The sequence below is a fragment of the Euprymna scolopes genome, chromosome 45, assembly GCF_053919585.1.
Source record: "Euprymna scolopes isolate OS-2025 chromosome 45, ASM5391958v1, whole genome shotgun sequence".
Lineage (NCBI taxonomy): Eukaryota > Metazoa > Mollusca > Cephalopoda > Sepiida > Sepiolidae > Euprymna > Euprymna scolopes.
Genome location: NC_136526.1, coordinates 60,692,859 through 60,716,000, shown reverse-complemented (window position 1 = coordinate 60,716,000; position 23,142 = coordinate 60,692,859). Strand labels below are relative to the sequence as shown.

The following is a 23,142-nucleotide window of genomic DNA, read 5'->3' as shown; positions in this document are numbered from 1 at the left end:
CTCTGATATTCAGCGGGCAGTAAACAACAGGCCCCTTACTTATCAAGAGTCCACTGACAGGCAACCAATGATTATCCCACCCAATATGTTTATTAGACCCAATAAAAGCCCTGGTCTATTATTACCACTGGGAGGAGATGATCTCTGCACCGTGGTTCCTCCCAGCTGGAGAAGGTTGATCGATACGATTGGATTACGAGATAAATGGTTGTAAAGATTTAGAGAACTGTGGTATAAGGAGTACCTTCTTGATCGTAGAGGAAGGATGCCAGGAAGATCTCAGTTATCGTTCCAGAATCGCATTAAAAGAAATGATGTAATCTTGGTCAAGGGCACTTTAAAACCACGACCCTTTTGCATGTTGGGTACTATACTTGAGGTTCTCCCAGGACAAGATTGGGTGGTAAGAACAGCTCGTGTCAGACAGGGCGATGATTTGGTGAACGTCCTTTAGTTAAAGAATTTATATCCGATAGAAATTTCGCAATCTGATGATGGCCTTGAGGAAAGTCAACCGAGTAAGGCGGGTGCATCCTCGCCTGTTGCTGCAGATAGCAGTCAAAACCAGGAATCTTCTGGTTCATTTTTGGAAGGAGATGGCACCATTTAGTTGTGTTCTGTCTGCAATAGACCTCCAGGGAACCAAGATATAATATGCTGTGATTCCTGTGATGAGTGGTATCATTTTGAGTGTGTTGGAATTGACTTGGCCCCACCCGCTATACAGAAATGGTACTACAGTGATTGTGCAGCTCAAAAGAGACAAAGGGGTAGACCTAGTCTATTACCTGCTTAATAAGAGTAGTCTTGGGTATGACAATAAAATACAACCGACAGCAGAGCCTTGCTTAACAGACAGAATGAGGGTACCCTGAATCACTGTGATCTCCAGGTGGCCCTTGACTGAGGGCTAGCACCTGTGAGTCCCCCTGCAGGGTTACGCCAACTTAAACTTTTTTTCTATGAAGACATATATACATATATACACACACACACACACACACATATATATATATATATATATATATATATATTTATTATGTATATCTATATATATATATATAATGATTTTTTTTTCTTTTGTTGGGAGAGTGTAGTGATAATACATAACTTACCTGGGTGTAGCTGCCGAAGGTAAGGAAGCTCTTCCAACAGCCAAGAAGAACAATAGCCTTGTGGTTATTTATACTAATAGAGTAAGGTAATTTTTGTAAGACCCTTCCTCCTTTGTGAAGAGTCACTTCATTCTTTTTTTTATGTTACTGTGGTTACAAGACCTGAGAAGAAGGTCGCAAAGAAGATTGTATTTTTTCACAACCTCACTTCAGGTTAGCTACTCTCAGTTATATGATTTTTTCCAACAAATGAGATATTGTTTTTAAAAGAGAAAACACATCCCATATTTAAAAAATATATTTTTACTACTTCACTGTTCTTTTAAAAAAATGAAATCATTTTTTCTAAGTGTTAGTTTTCTACCTAGCTTTGTAAGTTTATAGTGGTTCAACATTTTTTAAAGAGTTTACACACACACACACACACACACACATATATATATATATATATATATATATATATATATATATATATATACACTTGTGCCCGATATTATTCATACCCCTCCTTGAAAATTGAGTTTATTAGGTGTAACTTTGTAAGAATTTATTGTTTACGTCCGTATTGATACATATTCTTAATAAACCTCTTCTGATCATTTTCGTCATTTTAAAATCTCGGGATACTTGTAATAAAAGAAATATACAGCCATTTATAAAATCTGCAATGTTCAAAAATAATCATACCCCCTTATTTTTTCAGTATTAATCGAGTTTCTGACTGTTTGTTTCCTGTTTGATTCTTATTTTGAATGCTTTTATACAACCTTTGATTAATTTCATTTCGTTTTTTGCATTTTTCAGAAATTAAAATGATATCAACTGAAAACCAATAAAAGAATAAAAATTATTAGAATGGGGAAGAAAAAAGAGCTTAGTAATGATCTTAGGACTAAAATTGTGAATTCACATAAGGATGGTTTAGGTTACAAGTCAATTTCCAAGAAATTTGAGGTCCCTACAGCAACAGTACAGAGCATCATCAAAAAATTCCAGAGCCACCACACAACAAACAACTTGATTGGTAGAGGAAGGAAAAGGAAACTGTCTGCTAGAGCTACCAGGAATATTGTAAGCAGTGTTAATGCAAATCCAACCACCACTACTAAGGACATTTTAGAAAATCTGGAGTCTTCTGGCATAAAAATATCAAGGCAAACATTGCAAAGGACTCTGCATGAAAATGGTCTGAAAGGAAGAAGACCAAGAAGGACTCCATTGCACACCGGAAAACACCTTGCAGCACGTCTAAAGTTTGCTAGGACCCATGTGAATTCTTCAGAGTCCGTTTTCTCAAGTATTTTGTGGACTGACGAAACAAAAATTGAATTGTTTGGCCATATGGATGCTTCTTACGTTTGGAGGAAGAAAGGAGAAGCTTACAACCCAAAGAACACCATACCCACGGTGAAACATGGTGGTGGTAGCCTAATGTTTTGGGGCTCCTTTTCGGCTAGTGGTCCAGGTAGTTTGGTCAAGATAGATGGAACCATGAAGAAGGAGCAATATTTGGAGATACTCCAGAAAAACATTAGACAGGATGCGGAGAAGCTCCATTTAGGACCAAACTGGGTCCTTCAACAGGATAATGATCCAAAACATACTGCCAAAATAGTCAAGAAATGGTTTGAGGATAATCAAATTAATATTTTGGAATGGCCTAGCCAGAGTCCCGACCTGAACCCTATCGAAAACCTCTGGCACATATTGAAAACTGAGGTTAAAAAGCGGAAACCTAGAAATTTGAGGGATTTGGAGAACTACTGCATTGAAGAATGGTAAAAAATCAGTGTTGATGCTTGTAAAAACCTTGTTGATAAATATCCAAAACGGTTACAGGCAGTTATTAAGAATAAAGGGCATGCTATTGACTATTAGTAAGAGAGGTATGAATAATTTTGAACTAGTGCCATTATTGTTTTTCTTTGTATACTGTTTCAAACTTGCATAATTTATTTATTTGTTGAGTTTAAATTAAATGCTTATGCTTGATTTATTGTTTGAAATCCCTTTAATATTGTCTACCTTCTGGTTTGAGCAATATTCTTATAGAAATCTCAAAGATCCGAGGGGTATGAATAATATCGGGCACAAGTATATATATATATATATATATATATATATATATATATATATATATATATATATATATATATATATATATATATATATATATATATATAAAAGAGTGTAGCCATCAACAATTGTGGGGTTTTTTAAAGGTTTTCATCATATTTTTATTTTAAAATATTTTTATAACGCGTTTCGAGCTTAGGGTGTGCTCTCTTCAGATATTTTCGTAAAAAGTTTTTCTTTAAAATGGGAGTTTGTGGATATGCCTCCGCTGATATTAAATATGTTTTTCATAGTGGTGCGATGCGTGTGTTCAGTGTTTAGACGTTCTGTCTCCAAGTGTAAGTGTTTCACTGTGACCGGTCAAAGTTAGTTTCAAAGAGTGTTTTTTAGTCCATATGGTGAAGGTTTTTATGGCTTCTTTAGGGTTCTTTTTTAAAGACTTTCTTTCCCCATGTATAGCATACACTCACACACAATCCCATACACATACATATATATTCATGTATATGTGCGTATGGGATTGTGTGTGAGTGTATGCTATACATGGGGAAAGAAAGTCTTTAAAAAAGAACCCTAAAGAAGCCATAAAAACCTTCACCATATGGACTAAAAAACACTCTTTGAAACTAACTTTGACCGGTCACAGTGAAACACTTACACTTGGAGACAGAACGGCTAAACACTGAACACACGCATCGCACCACTATGAAAAACATATTTAATATCAGCGGAGGCATATCCACAAACTCCCATTTTAAAGAAAAACTTTTTACGAAAATATCTGAAGAGAGCACACCCTAAGCTCGAAACGCGTTATAAAAATATTTTAAAATAAAAATATGATGAAAACCTTTAAAAAAAACCCACAATTGTTGATGGCTACACTCTTTTAAATATACATTTTTTTTCTCGTTGGAACTACACAACCATCACTTTATATATATATATATATATATATATATATATATATATATATATATATATATATATATATATATATATATATATATATATAGCCCTCTATATATCAAAGTGCTTTGTTTGGGGTGAAAATTTAAAAAAATAAATAATTAAATAATAAAAAATAAAAAAAATAATAAATGAAAAAAAAAGAACAACAATTAGGCTTACTGTTATTTTTTTTTTTTATCCCCACTCATATTCAAATTGGTTGGATTTTTTTTACATAAAATATAGGTGCTTATTTTTTATTCTTAAAAACTCATAAAAATGTTTTTAAGAATAAAATGATAATTTTTAATTCAACATAATTTGTAAATGAAATCACAATAAAATGAAAAAAAAATTTTTTTCAATTTTCTGCGAACTTGCTTTTCCGGTCGCCATCTTAAAATGTTGACTTCCACCCGTCAAACTCGTCTCGTTTAAATTAACTCATCTTATAATCGTTTCTTTGTTAAAAACAGATTGCCAAACAAAAAGTAAGTATTTATTAATTTAATTGCTTTTGAAGCTCTTTTTTTATTACATTATGATTCCCTTTGTTTTACTACAGGGGCGCGTCGAAACTATTATGATTGCCTTTGTTTTAATAGAGAAACGAGTCAACATTCCGTGATTACATAGAAACGAAGAATGGTACTATAGAAATCATTCTAATCGGGTTTTTATTGTTTACTTTCGTTTATAAAGTTTTATTTTTATTTTCAAGTGCCTTCAAAATTATTTTTATTTTGAAAACAACGCAAATACCTAACATATATTATTACGTACTCTACCGTAATCCCTAACGGCCCAAAATACAGGAATGGAAAGTGAAACAAACAGTTTTCGGTATTCGGTTAAAATGAAACGTTAAAACCCTGCTACTAAAAACATCACAAGAAGATATTTAACATGTTAAGGAAATTTTCAATGTTTATAGGAAATATTTATTTTTGGAATACATTATGATTCCCTTTGTTTTACTACAGGGGCGCGTCGAAACCATTATGATTGCCTTTGTTTTAATAGAGAAATGAGTCAACATTCCATGATTGCATAAAAACGAAGAATGGTGCTATAGAAATCATTCTAATCGAGTTTTTATTGTTTAGTTTTGTTTGTAAAGTTTTTTTTTTTTAGTTTTATAGAAATCACTCGAATCGAGTTTTGGTAAAATTCACCTTTACAAAACCATTTGGCGGAAGTGACGTTTTTGTTTTTTTTTTAGAAGTTTTATTCGAACAGTCTTTATTTGACATTAATGGACTGTTTTTTTGTTTTGTTTTTTGTTTTTTAATATTTATGAATTGTTTTCTCCCGAATCATATGTTTATGAACGTTTACCTAACTTTTCTAATAAAAGTAAGGCAAACGTCGGTATCGAAATTTTAAAATTAAAGTTACTTTTATTTTTAAAAAATACAAAAAACGAGTTTTTTTGTTCAATTACATTATAAACTTTATTTGAACAAACTTTCACATAAATAAAATCTCGTTACAAAAATCTCGAAGAATAAATTTTGTATTTTTTTTTATTGTAAATTGGTTTAGCATTTCATTGTTGAATAAATTTTCCAAGTGATAAATGGAGGAAAAATATCTCTAAAAGAAAAAACACCTCTTTTTTTTTTTTTTTTAATAAAACTAACTTTAATTTTAAAATTACGATGTTTGGAAAACAGTCCGTAATATATATTTCATTATAAAAGTTCTATTTTTGTTTGATAAAAAGAATAAAACATTTCATAGATATAAAAAAGAAAACCCAATCCATTAAGTTCAAAGACTGTTTAAATAAAACTTCTTAAAAAAAAAAAAAAAAGAGTTCATTCTATACGGTTTTGATCATCCCTAGCTAAAAATCTGTCGGACGTCACTTCCGCCAAAAGGCTTTGTAAACAAAGGAAGACGAAAGGTGAATTTTTCCCGAGTTTTTATTGTTCACATTTGCTTTTAAAGTTTTTTAACTGCCTTGAAAATTATTTTTATATTGAAAACATCACAATTACTGACGAAAATTTCTGGGGGTGTCGCCAAAACTCGTCTTTTTGGGAAACGATTGGGGTAAAAAATGAGAAAATAATGTCATGCAACAACACAAAGAGAAATAAAAGGTAATTAATTGAGACCCTGTAAACTGTTTGAATTACAAATGTTTATTTAAAGAAAAAGGTGGCTGGTTGCTTTGAATTCCCAAAAGCTTGTAAAATAAAATTTACTAAGTAACAAATAGAGAAAAAGAAAGGGTGAAAAAATCAAAGACAAAAAGGCATTCAATATAAAAAGGAAAAAAGGCAACTGGGCAAAAATTCACTTTAAAATGGTCTCTCAAAAGGGAGACTTTTCAAAATATAGAAAATTTTCTTAAAAATCAACGGCTTACTTGAAGTCTGAATGAAAATGAGAATAAATATTTCCAAAAAGGGAGTCCTTTAAGACGTGGTTTTTCACAAATAAAACGAACCTTCAAAGGGTTTTTAAAATGTCTCTCTCGCCCGAAATAGGGTTCCAAACAAATGGTCCACTCTCTTTTTCATAAAGGGTTGTCAGTGTCTCTCTCTCTCCTTATTCCTCCTTTCTTTGGAGTAAGCAGTTTTGCTCAAAAATTCCGACACAGTTCTTATAGTTGGGCTCTTTACCCAAGGTAAATAAAATGAAATTTATCGACAGCACGTCGAATGTTCTTCTTTGAAAGGGAGGTGCTTTACAAAACACTTCAATACATTCCTTTAAAAAAAGCACTCTACTGTCAGAAAAGGATAAAAAATATACAAAATACGTTGCCGAAAAACGGTCAGCAACGGAGTCTAAAGGATGCTTCTTCCAAGATGGCCAACCTCAAAACTGATTTTTTTTAAAAGGGCACACAAAACGGGGCACTGTGGCGTTGCCAGAAGTTCCACAAGGATTGTGATTGGCCAATCGCCAAGGGCAAAAAGGAGGAAGAACAGACAGGTCGTTTCAAATTGGGAGAGAGAGGTAAAGAGGAAGATGGGGCGAGAGAGAAGCGCACACACTCACAGGCCTGCTAAACGGCTGACTACTAAATCCGTGTACCAGGCAAAAAAGGAAAGGGAGTCACAAAGCCAGCGAGTCAGTCGCTCAAGGCAGCCCATCTCCCACCCCACTTGCACTGTGTGATGGCGACAAGAAACTTTAAAGTAAAATTTCGGAAATTACCTAACATATTATTACATACTCTTATCCATTGTGAGAAATTATGTAAGTGTCTGCCTCTCTGGGCATCTGCTGTGCCATCTTCTAATTCTTGGGCATGCGTATTTAAAGTGACAGAATAGCGCATAGGGGCTGTTGTTTTTTGGGGCACTGGCATTCGGGCAGTGGGAGAGGTTGGATGCACATTAGTGCTTCCAGACCTTAGAGGTCGCAACAGGGCAACCTGTTGCAACTTTCTCCCTGTCTCAAGCCCAGCACAAGGATAATTCACCGCATTTTGCAACAGGTTGCCGTCAGTAATTTCTATACCAAATTGAATTAATTTCTGTGATGGTGTCTTCCTGGGCAAAATGCCTGCCAGCGTGTATCTCTTTCCTGGAAGGGCCCTGAATATCGAGTTAAACAGCCTGCAGGTTCGGAGAAAACCTTCTGTGACTTCTTGCAGGCATTCGTTGGATTGTCCTTTTTAATTGTCGTCGTGAAAATTTTATGCGATGAAGTTAAACACGTGTTAAAAACTCGGACTTTGGGATAATTTTTTATGTGCACCTGCAAGTCGTTTTCAATACAGAATTAAAATGAAATCCTGTTGTGTTGGAAAAAGAATCGTCGCTTTTAAATGAAGTTCTTTAATGAAAAGAAAATTTGAGTTGAATTTGTTTTGGAAAAAAGTCGTTTTAAAAGAACTTTATATGATATGGTCGACTTGATGTATTAAAAAGTGGTTGTTTTAAACGTGGACTCTGTTATGCAATCCCATTGTCTTTTGAAAAAAAGAAAAAAAAGAAGTCGCTTATAAACGAGTTCTTTATGAATCTACGATTCAAATCAAACGCTTTTCTTTTAAAAGAACTTAAAAAATGCAATTCGAGTTCTTTATGAATCTACGATTCAAGTCAAACGCTTTTCTTTTAAAAGAACTTAAAAAATGCAATTCGGTCGACCTGTATGTATGAAGTCGTCGTTTTTAAGGAGAAATTTGACATTAAATTCGGTGTGCTTAGTCGGGGGTATATCTTACGTCACCTGGTAAGCGATGCCAGCGGGGTGATATCTTGCGAGGCCAGTGGGGGGGATATCTTGCGTCGACTGGTAAGCGAGGCTAGTGGGGGGATATCTTGCGTCGACTGGTAAGCAAGGCCAGCGGGGGGGGGATATTTTGCCTCGACTGGTAAGCGAGGCCAGTGGGGGGATATATTGGATCGACTGGTAAGCGAGGCCAGCGGGGGAGGGAAGGGATATCTTGCATCAACTGGTAAGCGAAGCTAGTGGGGGGATATCTTGCGTCGACTGATAAGCAAGGCCAGCGGAGGGATATCTTGCGTCGAACTGGTAAGCAAGGCCAGCGGGGGGGGGGATATTTTGCGCTGACTGGTAAGAGAGGTCAGCGGGGGGATATCTTGCATTGACTGGTAAGCGAGGCCAGCAGGGGGATATCTTGCGTCGACTGGTAAGCGAGGCCAGCGGGGGGGATATCTCGCATCGACAGGTAAGCGAGGCCAGCGGGGGGGGGATATCTTGCATCGACTGGTAAGCGAGGCCAGCGGAGGGGGGGGGATCTCTTGCGTCGACTGGTAACCGAGGCCAACGGGGGGAATATCTTGCGTCGACTGGTAACCAAGGCCAACGGGGGGAATATCTTGAGTCGACTGGTAACCGAGGCCAGCGGGGGGAATATCTTGAGTCGACTGGTAAGCGAGGCCAGTGGGGGGATATCTTGCATCGACTAGTAAGCGAGGCCAACAGGGGGGGATATTTTGCGTCGACTGGTAAGCGAGGCGAGCGGGGTGATATCTTGTGTCGACTGGTAAGCGAGGCCAGCAGAGGGATATCTTGCGTCGACTGGTAAGCGAGGCCAGCGGGAGGATATCTTGCATCGACTGGTAAGCGAGGCCAATAGGGGGATATCTTGCATCGACTGGTAAGCGAGGCTAGTGGGGGGATATCTTGCGTCGACTGGTAAGCGAGGCTAGTGGGGGGATATCTTGCGTCGACTGGTAAACGAGGCCAGCGGGGGGGGGGATATTTTGCCTCGACTGGTAAGCGAGGCCAGTGGGGGGATATATTGGATCGACTGGTAAGCGAGGCCAGCGGGGGAGGGAAGGGATATCTTGCATCAACTGGTAAGCGAAGCTAGTGGGGGGATATCTTGCGTCGACTGATAAGCAAGGCCAGCGGAGGGATATCTTGCGTCGACTGGTAAGCAAGGCCAGCGGGGGGGGGATATTTTGCGCTGACTGGTAAGAGAGGTCAGCAGGGGGATATCTTGCATTGACTGGTAAGCGAGGCCAGCAGGGGGATATCTTGCGTCAACTGGTAAGCGAGGCCAGCGGGGGGGATATCTCGCATCGACTGGTAAGCGAGGCCAGCGGGGGTGGGGGGATATCTTGCATCGACTGGTAAGTGAGTCCAGCGGGGGGGGGGGGGATCTCTTGCATCGACTGGTAACCGAGGCCAACGGGGGGAATATCTTGCGTCGACTGGTAACCGAGGCCAGCGGGGGGAATATCTTGAGTCGACTGGTAACCGAGGCCAGCGGGGGGAATATCTTGAGTCGACTGGTAAGCTAGGCCAATGGGGGGGATATTTTGCGTCAACTGGTAAGCGAGGCCAGTGGGGTGATATCTTGCATCGACTAGTAAGCGAGGCCAACAGGGGGGGATATTTTACGTCGACTGGTAAGCGAGGCGAGCGGGGTGATATCTTGTGTCGACTGGTAAGCGAGGCCAGCAGAGGGATATCTTGCGTCGACTGGTAAGCGAGGCCAGCGGGAGGATATCTTGCATCGACTGGTAATCGAGGCCAACAGGGGATATCTTGCATCGACTGGTAAGCGAGGCTAGTGGGGGGATATCTTGCATCGACTGGTAAGCGAGGCCAGCGGGGGATATCTTGCATCGACTTGTAGTGGGGCCAGCGGGTGGATATCTTGCGTCGACTGGTAACTGAGGCCAGCGGGGGGAATATCTTGAGCTGACTGGTAAGCGAGGCCAGCGGGGGGGGGGATATTTTGCGTCGACTGGTAAGCGAGGCCAGTGGGGGGATATCTTGAGTCGACTGGTAAGCGAGGCCAGTGGGGTGATATCTTGCGTCGACTGGTAAGCGAGGCCAATGGGGATGATATTTTGCATCGATTGGTAAGCGAAGCCAACAGGGGGATATCTTGCGTGGACTGGTAAGCGAGGCCAGCGGGGTAATATCTTGCGTGGACTGGTAAGTGAGACTAGCAGGTGGGGGGTTGATATCTTGCATCGACTGGTGAGCGAGACTAGCCGGGGTTTAAATGTGAGGTGATCTTTGAGGCATTTACCTGGGGTCTGGTTCTGGAAAAAAGAAAAAGGAAATATATTCCAAGACTTCTTTTTCTTTTTTGTGTCTTGAGACGGGAATGTGTGAGAAATTATGTAAGCGTCTGCCTCTCTGGGCGTCTGCTGTGCCATCTTCTAATTCTTGGGCATGCGTGAATCACGTGTGAACGTGATTACACATTATGCCCTCCCCTGCTTCGAATTTAAAGCAACAGAATACCGCATAGGGGCTGTTGTTTTTTGGGACACTTGCATTCGAGCAGTGGGAGAGGTTGGACGCACATTAGTGCTTCCAGACATTAGAGGTTGCAACTGGGCAACCTGTTGCAACTTTCTCCAGCTCAAGAATAATTCGGCACACCATAACGGCTCAAAATACATGAATGGTTTTCGATTTGATTCAGGTAAAAGGGAACCTTAAACCCCTGCTATTAAAATCATCACAAGAAGATATTAAGCATATTAATGCAATTTTTTTCATTTATTTATTAACAATCACAAAATATAAAAACATTTTTTTCTTAGAAATGTATTATTTTATGTAAACAAAATAACTATTTTCTTAAGTTCTATTTTAAGTCCGAAAAACGCATTTATTTTCATTTTTGTTATTTTAGTTTTGATGAAGATAAAACATCGTAGATGTTACAAATGTATTTTTTAAAAATATTTCTCCTATATTTTACAAAAGACACTAAAGTCCTGTAAATATGAAAGACGTGATCCTATAGGTCTATCAGAAGTTTTTGTGAATTTTTGACACCCCTAACACACAACTGTGAATAAAATATATAGTGTTTACAAAGTACTTGGGTGCATTCATGCAGCCACTTTTTTTTACGTAATGAAATCAATTGAATTTTACGAGTTAAATTTTTATCAATTTTTAACTTTAAAAATCTATAAAAAAATTTTCTATTGGTTCAATTTTTACAATATTTTCAGGTTCAACGTAAAATTTTATGCTTTTTTCCAATAAACCGAATATAATATTCTAGACTAGCGGTTTTTTTAACCCCCCCCCAATTTTTTCTATTTCATTATAATCATTGATAAACATACAGGGGCACTGCCGGGCCATTATGATTGCATCACGTTAATTTTCTTAATTGTTTTTTTACATGATTTGTTTTTAATAGTTTAACGTTTTTATAATATTTAAACAGGGTTATGACTTCACTTTGTTTTCATTTTACCCCCCCCCCATCTACACATGCCTCTAAAAACCAGGGCTATGCCTGGAACGCCAGGTACCCCTCTCAAATTCATATATCACAAATTGAAGATAAAAGATCAATACAAAAAAGAACAGTTATTTGCAAATTTACCTGTAAAGTCCAAAGTTTAAAACCTTATCTTTTTTAAAACAACCTTGAATTTTTTTTTTAAATGAAACCTTATAATCTTGTTATATTGTTCAGAAAATTTCATATAATTACGACAGTTTTTTCTATTTTATTCAATTGCTAATGAGCATCTCCCCCCATCTCTGGCTTTCTTACTCTTTCTATTTTCTCTCTCTGTGTCTCTATAAGAGAATAGAGAGGGAGAGAGAGAGAGAGAGAGAGGTGAGTAAATGTGGAGGTAGACACGTTTACGAGAACCAAAGGTCAGCTGACCAAATTACGTATGTGTGACGTGGTTGGCTAGATCTGTGAGATTTGATTTGAGCTTTGAAGAAGACAGACGTTTTCCGTGGTCTCCCCCCTCTTAACTGGGGAGGGGGGAGACGAACGCTGACGTGTGTGAAGAAGAAACACACAAGCAGATTTCACTTTACACCTGCTGCAGGACCTCTGGGGAAAGTGAAATAAAAACTATAAAACCATTTCATCGTCTTGGAGTGATAAATCTTCGTCAAACAGGTATCAAGTCTCCCTCCAGGATGAGAAATTGCCAGATGGTTCAACAGCGAGAAACAGAGGTAGGTTCAGAAATTACATGTCACACACACGATTCCCTTTATGATAATCAAACACACAACCATTTATATTAGAGACAATCACACGGAATCTTTCTTATGTTATATAGAAAACGTAAAATGTGCCCCTAAATGAAGAACTCTATATAACATATTCAAATGTAACGAAAGCTCAATTTGGTACCCCTCAAGGATAACTCGATGATAAGAATATATAACACAATGTTTTTTTTTGATATTAAAAAAAAATCACCGCATGAAGAAGAAATAAAATATATTTAATCAAAAACTCATGTATTTCTTTAAGAGAATAAAAATAATAAAAAATCGGTAGACTGTTTTCTTTAACGGCAAAAATTGATGAGTGAAATAGGATCATTTTTCAACTACGGTGGCCCATATTTACTAACGTTTGTTTATAGCACGCAATAGAAAGAGGCATTAATTCTGTCGCTTAAAGCCACCGGAGATTTATTAAATGTATTGCTTTAAAATTAAAATAAAACAAATATACAGAAAACATCTTAATGAGGCATGTTACCCGGATGTTGAGTAATATGTTTGTTTTCATTTTGAGTATTTTAACAAAGTTTTGAAATCTTACCTTTAACCCTCTTTTAAAACTTTTTTATTACATTTTCACCCCAAAAAGTAAAGTGCCACTTTGATGTAGGAGACTACTATCAGGGACAGAAATTGCAGGGTAGTATGTAGGGAGTTGAACAGCAACATGTCAGTTTAAATTACACTCGAACTTCTGCATGTCAGTACAGTTAGGAGCCTGGAAAAGAATTCCAAAGTCTAGCTGTTCTGGAAAAGAAATTATTAGAGTAGAAGTCTTTCTTACATTTCAGGGGGCACTAGGGCTTTTAGTTCACCAATTCATTGCCTATTAAAATACTTATTTAACAGGCAGAAAGATGCAACATTTCGTCAATGGGACTGAGGTTGAAGCTTAGATGACAGTTCAGGACCTATCAGGTTGGCGACTCTCTTTTGACCCCTGTCCAGGAGGGAGAGACTATTCTTTAATGCACCAGCTCAAATGTGACGACAATACTCCATACATGGGCGAATGTTGGTCTTGTAGAGGTACAGGATACTTTCAGGCATAAGTAACTTTTTAGAATGGTAGAAAGAGCTCATTTTCTTCACAGCAGCCTTGGCAATGCTCTTAATGTATCTGTTTCAACTCCTGTTCCCTGTGAATGTTAATTTGAGGAGATAGAACTAAGTACTTTCAGGTAATGTATCTTTAGCCATAGCTATTGGTAGTTGAAAAAGTTTCTTGTAATTATTAAAGGAAATGAGCTTAGTCTTTGCATCATTGAATGTTACCATCCATTTTTGTCCCCATTCCTCTACAGATTGAAGGTCTTCCTCTAGGGTTTTTGCCATTGATTTAGATATGTGTTCATTTTTTTTCTCCTCGTGCCTGTTATAGAGCATAATGTTGTCAGCAAATATACCCATCGCAGAGACTATTTTATCAGGAATAATAAACGTCCAAGGATCAATTTCTGATGTACAGCGACATTTATATCATACTGTTTAAATGTATGACTATCGAGGACAACCTGGATTCGTCTCTTATTTAAGGATTTAATTATGTTAAGTTTGGATCCAGTAATGCCATAGATCTGATTTTTCTGGGAAGACCATCGTACCATACTCTATCAAAAGCCTTAGATATATCTGGGGTTACTGCCTTCCTCACCTTTGCCTTATCTAGTGCATTGTATATACGTTCAGAGATTACAGTTAGGATATTTGCAGTAAAACAGACTTGCCTAAATCCATACTGATGGTCGGACAGAAGTTTATCAAATGTAAAATTGTAGCCTAGAGTTTGATAAATTATGAACTCAAATATTTTGGCAAAAAGTGGGAGGAGACTAATGGGATAATAATTTAATGGGTCAGTTTTTTTCCCAGAATCCTTGTAAATTGGTACCACAGAAGCAGTTTTCCAACAGACAGGGAAGAAAGATTTGAAAATACATTTGTTTAGAAGTTTGGATAGCACTGGAGGAACCTTATTTTTTTTTCATAGTACAGCCGAGATAAGATTAGGTCCACATGCTTTTGAGGTGTTTAGGGTTTTTATGATATCATGTGCTTGAGAAGGGGAGATTTTCAGATCATTTAATGTTATTTCTGTGCACAAGGCAAATAAGGAAGGGAGTAGTTTGCTAAGCCCACAATAGAGTTTGATGCAAACTGACGGACAAGCATGTTAGCTTTCTCATAATTGTTGGATTGTAGGGGAACTGTTGATTGCCCATTATTGCCTACACTTGTAGATTTTCCAGAAATCGCGAGTTGCTAAGTTTTGCACTTCTTGTGGTTTCAGTATATTCTGTCATAGCTGTCCCTACTTCTTTCTTTCAAAGTCTTCTAGCTTCTATAAACTTTTGTCTGTTTGTACTTTACTTATATCGGATAAATCTGCAGTATGCCCGTTGCCTCTGAGCAATGGCAGCTGCATAAGTAGAAGTAAATCATTGGGGAGAGTGGGGTTTTCTATAGAACTTCCATTCTATGGAAAGAAAATCAGAGAAATCATAATTCTCAATAAGTGGCTCTATTGAGATAATTTTAACTTCTGCAGGACGACATTCATTGTAATATAATGTTGCATTGACATTCATTGTAATATAATGTTGTATTAACATTCATTGTAATATAATGTTGCATTGACATTCATTGTAATATAATGTTGCATTGACATTAATTGTAATATAATGTTGCATTGACATTCATTGTAATATAATGTTGTATTGACATTCATTGTAATATAATGTTGCATTGACATTCATTGTACTATAATGTTGCATTGACATTCATTGTAATATAATGTTGCATTGACATTCACTGTAATATAATGTTGCATTGACATTCATTGTAATATAATGTTGCATTGACATTCATTGTAATATAATGTTGCATTGGCATTCATTGTAATATAATGTTGCATTGACATTCATTGTAATATAATGTTGCATTGACATTCATTGCAATATAATGTTGCATTGACATTCATTGTAATATAATGTTGCATTGACATTCATTGTAATATAATGTTGTATTAACATTCATTGTAATATAATGTTACATTGACATTCATTGTAATATAATGTTACATTGACATTCATTGTACTATAATGTTGTATTAACATTCATTGTAATATAATGTTGTATTAACATTCATTGTAATATAATGTTACATTGACATTCATTGTAATATAATGTTGCATTGACATTCATTGTAATATAATGTTGCATTGACATTCATTGTAATATAATGTTGTATTAACATTCATTGTAATATAATGTTACATTGACATTCATTGTAATATAATGTTGCATTGACATTCATTGTAATATAATGTTGCATTGACATTCATTGTAATATAATGTTGTATTAACATTCATTGTAATATAATGTTACATTGACATTCATTGTAATATAATGTTGCATTGACATTCATTGTAATATAATGTTGCATTGACATTCATTGTAATATAATGTTGCATTGACATTCATTGTACTATAATGTTGCATTGACATTCATTGTAATATAATGTTGCATTGACATTCACTGTAATATAATGTTGCATTGACATTCATTGTAATATAATGTTGCATTGGCATTCATTGTAATATAATGTTGCATTGACATTCATTGTAATATAATGTTGCATTGACATTCATTGTAATATAATGTTGTATTAACATTCATTGTAATATAATGTTGCATTGACATTCATTGTAATATAATGTTGCATTGACATTCATTGTAATATAATGTTGCATTGACATTCACTGTAATATAATGTTGCATTGACATTCATTGTAATATAATGTTGTATTAACATTCATTGTAATATAATGTTGTATTAACATTCATTGTAATATAATGTTGTATTAACATTCATTGTAATATAATGTTGCATTGACATTCACTGTAATATAATGTTGCATTGACATTCATTGTAATATAATGTTGCATTGACATTCATTGTAATATAATGTTGTATTAACATTCATTGTAATATAATGTTGCATTGACATTCACTGTAATATAATGTTGCATTGACATTCATTGTAATATAATGTTGCATTGACATTCATTGTAATATAATGTTGTATTGACATTCATTGTAATATAATGTTGCATTGACATTCATTGTAATATAATGTTGCATTGACATTCACTGTAATATAATGTTGCATTGACATTCATTGTAATATAATGTTGCATTGACATTCATTGTAATATAATGTTGCATTGACATTCATTGTAATATAATGTTGTATTGGCATTCATTGTAATATAATGTTGCATTGACATTCATTGTAATATAATGTTGCATTGACATTCATTGTACTATAATGTTGCATTGACATTCATTGTAATATAATGTTGCATTGGCATTCATTGTAATATAATGTTGCATTGACATTCATTGTAATATAATGTTGCATTGACATTCATTGCAATATAATGTTGCATTGACATTCATTGTAATATAATGTTGCATTGACATTCATTGTAATATAATGTTGTATTAACATTCATTGTAATATAATGTTACATTGACATTCATTGTAATATAATGTTGCATTGACATTCATTGTAATATAATGTTGTATGAACATTCATTGTAATATAATGTTACATTGACATTCATTGTAATATAATGTTGCATTGACATTCATTGTAATATAATGTTGTATTAACATTCATTGTAATATAATGTTGCATTGACATTCATTGTAATATAATGTTGCATTGACATTCATTGTAATATAATGTTGCATTGACATTCATTGTAATATAATGTTGCATTGACATTCATTGTACTATAATGTTGCATTGACATTCATTGTAATATAATGTTGCATTGGCATTCATTGTAATATAATGTTGCATTGACATTCATTGTAATATAATGTTGTATTAACATTCATTGTAATATAATGTTGCATTGACATTCATTGTAATATAATGTTGTATTAACATTCATTGTAATATAATGTTGCATTGACATTCATTGTAATATAATGTTGTATTAACATTCATTGTAATATAATGTTACATTGACATTCATTGTAATATAATGTTGCATTGACATTCATTGTAATATAATGTTGTATGAACATTCATTGTAATATAATGTTTCATTGACATTCATTGTAATATAATGTTGCATTGACATTCATTGTAATATAATGTTGTATTAACATTCATTGTAATATAATGTTGCATTGACATTAATTGTAATATAATGTTGCATTGACATTCATTGTAATATAATGTTGCATTGACATTCATTGTAATATAATGTTGCATTGACATTCATTGTAATATAATGTTGCATTGACATTCAATGTTAATATAATGTTGCATTGACATTCATTGTAATATAATGTTGCATTGACATTCATTGTAATATAATGTTGCATTGACATTCATTGTAATATAATGTTGCATTGACATTCATTGTAATATAATGTTGCATTGACATTCACTGTAATATAATGTTGCATTGACATTCATTGTAATATAATGTTGCATTGACATTCATTGTAATATAATGTTGCATTGACATTCATTGTAATATAATGTTGTATTGGCATTCATTGTAATATAATGTTGCATTGACATTCATTGTAATATAATGTTGCATTGACATTCATTGTACTATAATGTTGCATTGACATTCATTGTAATATAATGTTGCATTGGCATTCATTGTAATATAATGTTGCATTGACATTCATTGTAATATAATGTTGCATTGACATTCATTGCAATATAATGTTGCATTGACATTCATTGTAATATAATGTTGCATTGACATTCATTGTAATATAATGTTGTATTAACATTCATTGTAATATAATGTTACATTGACATTCATTGTAATATAATGTTGCATTGACATTCATTGTAATATAATGTTGTATGAACATTCATTGTAATATAATGTTACATTGACATTCATTGTAATATAATGTTGCATTGACATTCATTGTAATATAATGTTGTATTAACATTCATTGTAATATAATGTTGCATTGACATTCATTGTAATATAATGTTGCATTGACATTCATTGTAATATAATGTTGCATTGACATTCATTGTAATATAATGTTGCATTGACATTCATTGTACTATAATGTTGCATTGACATTCATTGTAATATAATGTTGCATTGGCATTCATTGTAATATAATGTTGCATTGACATTCATTGTAATATAATGTTGTATTAACATTCATTGTAATATAATGTTGCATTGACATTCATTGTAATATAATGTTGTATTAACATTCATTGTAATATAATGTTGCATTGACATTCATTGTAATATAATGTTGTATTAACATTCATTGTAATATAATGTTACATTGACATTCATTGTAATATAATGTTGCATTGACATTCATTGTAATATAATGTTGTATGAACATTCATTGTAATATAATGTTTCATTGACATTCATTGTAATATAATGTTGCATTGACATTCATTGTAATATAATGTTGTATTAACATTCATTGTAATATAATGTTGCATTGACATTAATTGTAATATAATGTTGCATTGACATTCATTGTAATATAATGTTGCATTGACATTCATTGTAATATAATGTTGCATTGACATTCATTGTAATATAATGTTGCATTGACATTCAATGTTAATATAATGTTGCATTGACATTCATTGTAATATAATGTTGCATTGACATTCATTGTAATATAATGTTGCATTGACATTCATTGTAATATAATGTTGCATTGACATTCATTGTAATATAATGTTGCATTGACATTCATTGTAATATAATGTTGCATTGACATTCATTGTAATATAATGTTGTATTGACATTCATTGTAATATAATGTTGCATTAACATTCATTGTAATATAATGTTGCATTGACATTCATTGTAATATAATGTTGTATTGACATTCATTGTAATATAATGTTGCATTGACATTCATTGTAATATAATGTTGCATTGACATTCATTGTAATATAATGTTGTATTGACATTCATTGTAATATAATGTTGTATTGACATTCATTGTAATATAATGTTGCATTAACATTCATTGTAATATAATGTTGTATTAACATTCATTGTAATATAATGTTGCATCGACATTCATTGTAATATAATGTTGCATTGACATTCATTGTAATATAATATTGCATTAACATTCATTGTAATATAATGTTGCATTGACATTCATTGTAATATAATGTTGCATCGACATTCATTGTAATATAATGTTGTATTGACATTCATTGTAATATAATGTTGTATTGACATTCATTGTAATATAATGTTGCATTGACATTCATTGTAATATAATGTTGCATTGACATTCATTGTAATATAATGTTGCATTGACATTCATTGTAATATAATGTTGCATTGACATTCATTGTAATATAATGTTGCATTGACATTCATTGTAATATAATGTTGCATTGACATTCATTGTAATATAATGTTGTATTAACATTCATTGTAATATAATGTTGCATTGACATTCATTGTAATATAATGTTGCATTGACATTCATTGTAATATAATGTTGCATTGACATTCATTGTAATATAATGTTGTATTGACATTCATTGTAATATAATATTGCATTGACATTCATTGTACTATAATGTTGCATTGACATTCATTGTAATATAATGTTGCATTGACATTCACTGTAATATAATGTTGCATTGACATTCATTGTAATATAATGTTGTATTGGCATTCATTGTAATATAATGTTGCATTGACATTCATTGTAATATAATGTTGCATTGACATTCATTGTAATATAATGTTGCATTGACATTCATTGTAATATAATGTTGCATTGACATTCATTGTAATATAATGTTGCATTGACATTCATTGTAATATAATGTTGCATTGACAGGCCGTAAAATCTGTGAATCTGCAGTGTTTGTTTTATAAAAGGAAATAATTAAATTGTCATAATCATGAAATTTCTCTTGTATTTTATGAAATGAAAATTGGAATAACTACCATTACTTTGTATTTTTTTCTTTATTATGACGTTTGCTAGAAAATTGTGAATGTGATTTTTTGTCAATATTTTTTAACAACAAATTAGTTATTAGTATGTCACTAGATTATTGGAGAATAATTGATGATAGATATTGAGAGTTGAAAGAGAAAATACACCTTCCTTCAAAATTTAAAAATAGAAAACCATCCAATCTCCAAACTTCTTATTGAAATACATCCTTCCAAAATATTGGTTTCAATATCTTTTGTTTACAACAAATTAGTTATTAGTATTCCACTTGATAATTGGATTATAGATATTGAGTGTTTTGAGAGAAAATACAACTTCCTTCCAACTGTTTCATATGTGACACATGTTGTAGACATATTATGCTATTGCTTTCTTGATTTATCCCATTGTAAGCTATGCCCTAATAGTCCAGAATCATATTCACAGCTAATTTCTAGAATCATATTTCCAGAGTCCTATTCACAGCAAATCCCACTCTTGATAAGTAATACATATTGACATGCTAAACGATAAGTGTTGAAATTATTAGTGAGAGCAACGATCTAAGAGCACAATATTTGATCAACATCAGTTTTTCGTTATTTTTGGTGCTAAAATCATTATCAAAATTTTGTGAAACAATAGTAAAGAGGAGTTCTTATTAGTCAATAACACAACTTTTGCTTTGTGATGTTTGATGACAGGAGCTCAAACTTATTTTATGGTAAAAATCCATCCAACAATAATGTATCACTGTAATCGGATGGTTCTCTGTTGATTTTGCCACGTCCAACATATTCTCTTGCTCAATATGGTGTAGGAGCTCTAAGAATAACGATAGTGTTTCAACATGTTCTACTTGTCACTAATTAATGTTGTAAATACGACTTTTGTTTAAATGTAAAACTCCATTATTTCTCACTTTACTACTTGCAAACCATGAACATATGTATGGAGACTAACAGTCCATTTTTTTTCATCAATCATAACTAACACACGTGCTAAGCTACTTTAATTCATTCAATAACAGATTGATATTTGTCCATATTACTAAATTATTGTATAAAATTTAAATTACAATTGTTTTTATAGAAGCAAAACATCCTATATTTATTACAGATAATATAGCCATAATATATGACACAAACGCCCTTATGCCAATATGGATAAAACTGTTAGATACATTTGAAACATCTTGTTTATTGTTTCTTCAAAATAATACTTATTGATTTTTTATTTAAATGAAAATCATTTTCAACAAAAACATTATTTACTACAGGTAAATATATGAACTAATGAAATATATTATGATATATAAAATAGTTTGTAAAAAAAATGAGACAAGAATTTCTAGATTTATTACATGCATATTAGATATTTCTATTTATCACATTTTCAATTGCATGCATATTAGATATTTCTATTTATCACATTTTCAATTACATGCATATTAGATATTTATATTTATCACATTTTCAATTACATGCATATTAGATATTTCTATTTATCACATTTTCAATTACATGCATATTAGATATTTCTATTTATCACATTTTCAATTACATTCATATTAGATATTAATATTTATCACATTTTCAATTACATGCATATTAGATATTTATATTTATCACATTTTCAATTACATGCATATTAGATATTTCTATTTATCACATTTTCAATTACATGCATATTAGATATTTATATTTATCACATTTTCAATTACATGCATATTAGATATTTCTATTTATCACATTTTCAATTACATGCATATTAGATATTTCTATTTATAACATTTTCAATTACATGCATATTAGATATTTATATTTATCACATTTTCAATTACATGCATATTAGATATTTCTATTTATCACATTTTCAATTACATGCATATTAGATATTTCTATTTATCACATTTTCAATTACATGCATATTAGATTTTTATATTTATCACATTTTCAATTACATGCATATTAGATATTTCTATTTATCACATTTTCAATTGCATGCAGATTAGATATTTCTATTTATCACATTTTCAATAACATGCATATTAGATATTTCTATTTATCACATTTTCAATTGCATGCATATTAGATATTTCTATTTATCACATTTTCAATTACATGCATATAGATATTTATATTTATCACATTTTCAATTACATGCATATTAGATATTTCTATTTATCACATTTTCAATTACATGCATATTAGATATTTCTATTTATCACATTTTCAATTACATGCATATTAGATATTTCTATTTATCACATTTTCAATTGCATGCATATTAGAGATTTATATTTATCACATTTTCAATTACATGCATATTAGATATTTCTATTTATCACATTTTCAATTACATGCATATTAGATATTTATATTTATCACATTTTCAATTACATGCATATTAGATATTTATATTTATCACATTTTCAATTACATGCATATTAGATATTTCTATTTATCACATTTTCAATTACATGCATATTAGATATTTCTATTTATCACATTTTCAATTGCATGCATA

At 32.9% G+C, this 23,142-nt stretch overlaps 1 long non-coding RNA gene across 1 annotated transcript in view; it reads left to right on the top strand.

The window, feature by feature from the left end:
• Positions 1-4,523: 4,523 nt before the first annotated feature.
• The window catches only part of LOC145269801 (uncharacterized), a 122,876-nt gene continuing 104,257 nt past the window's right edge, over positions 4,524-23,142 (top strand). The window contains exon 1 of the long non-coding RNA XR_013865246.1: positions 4,524-4,633. This is a non-coding gene — a long non-coding RNA (uncharacterized LOC145269801). The remainder of the gene's footprint in view (positions 4,634-23,142) is intronic.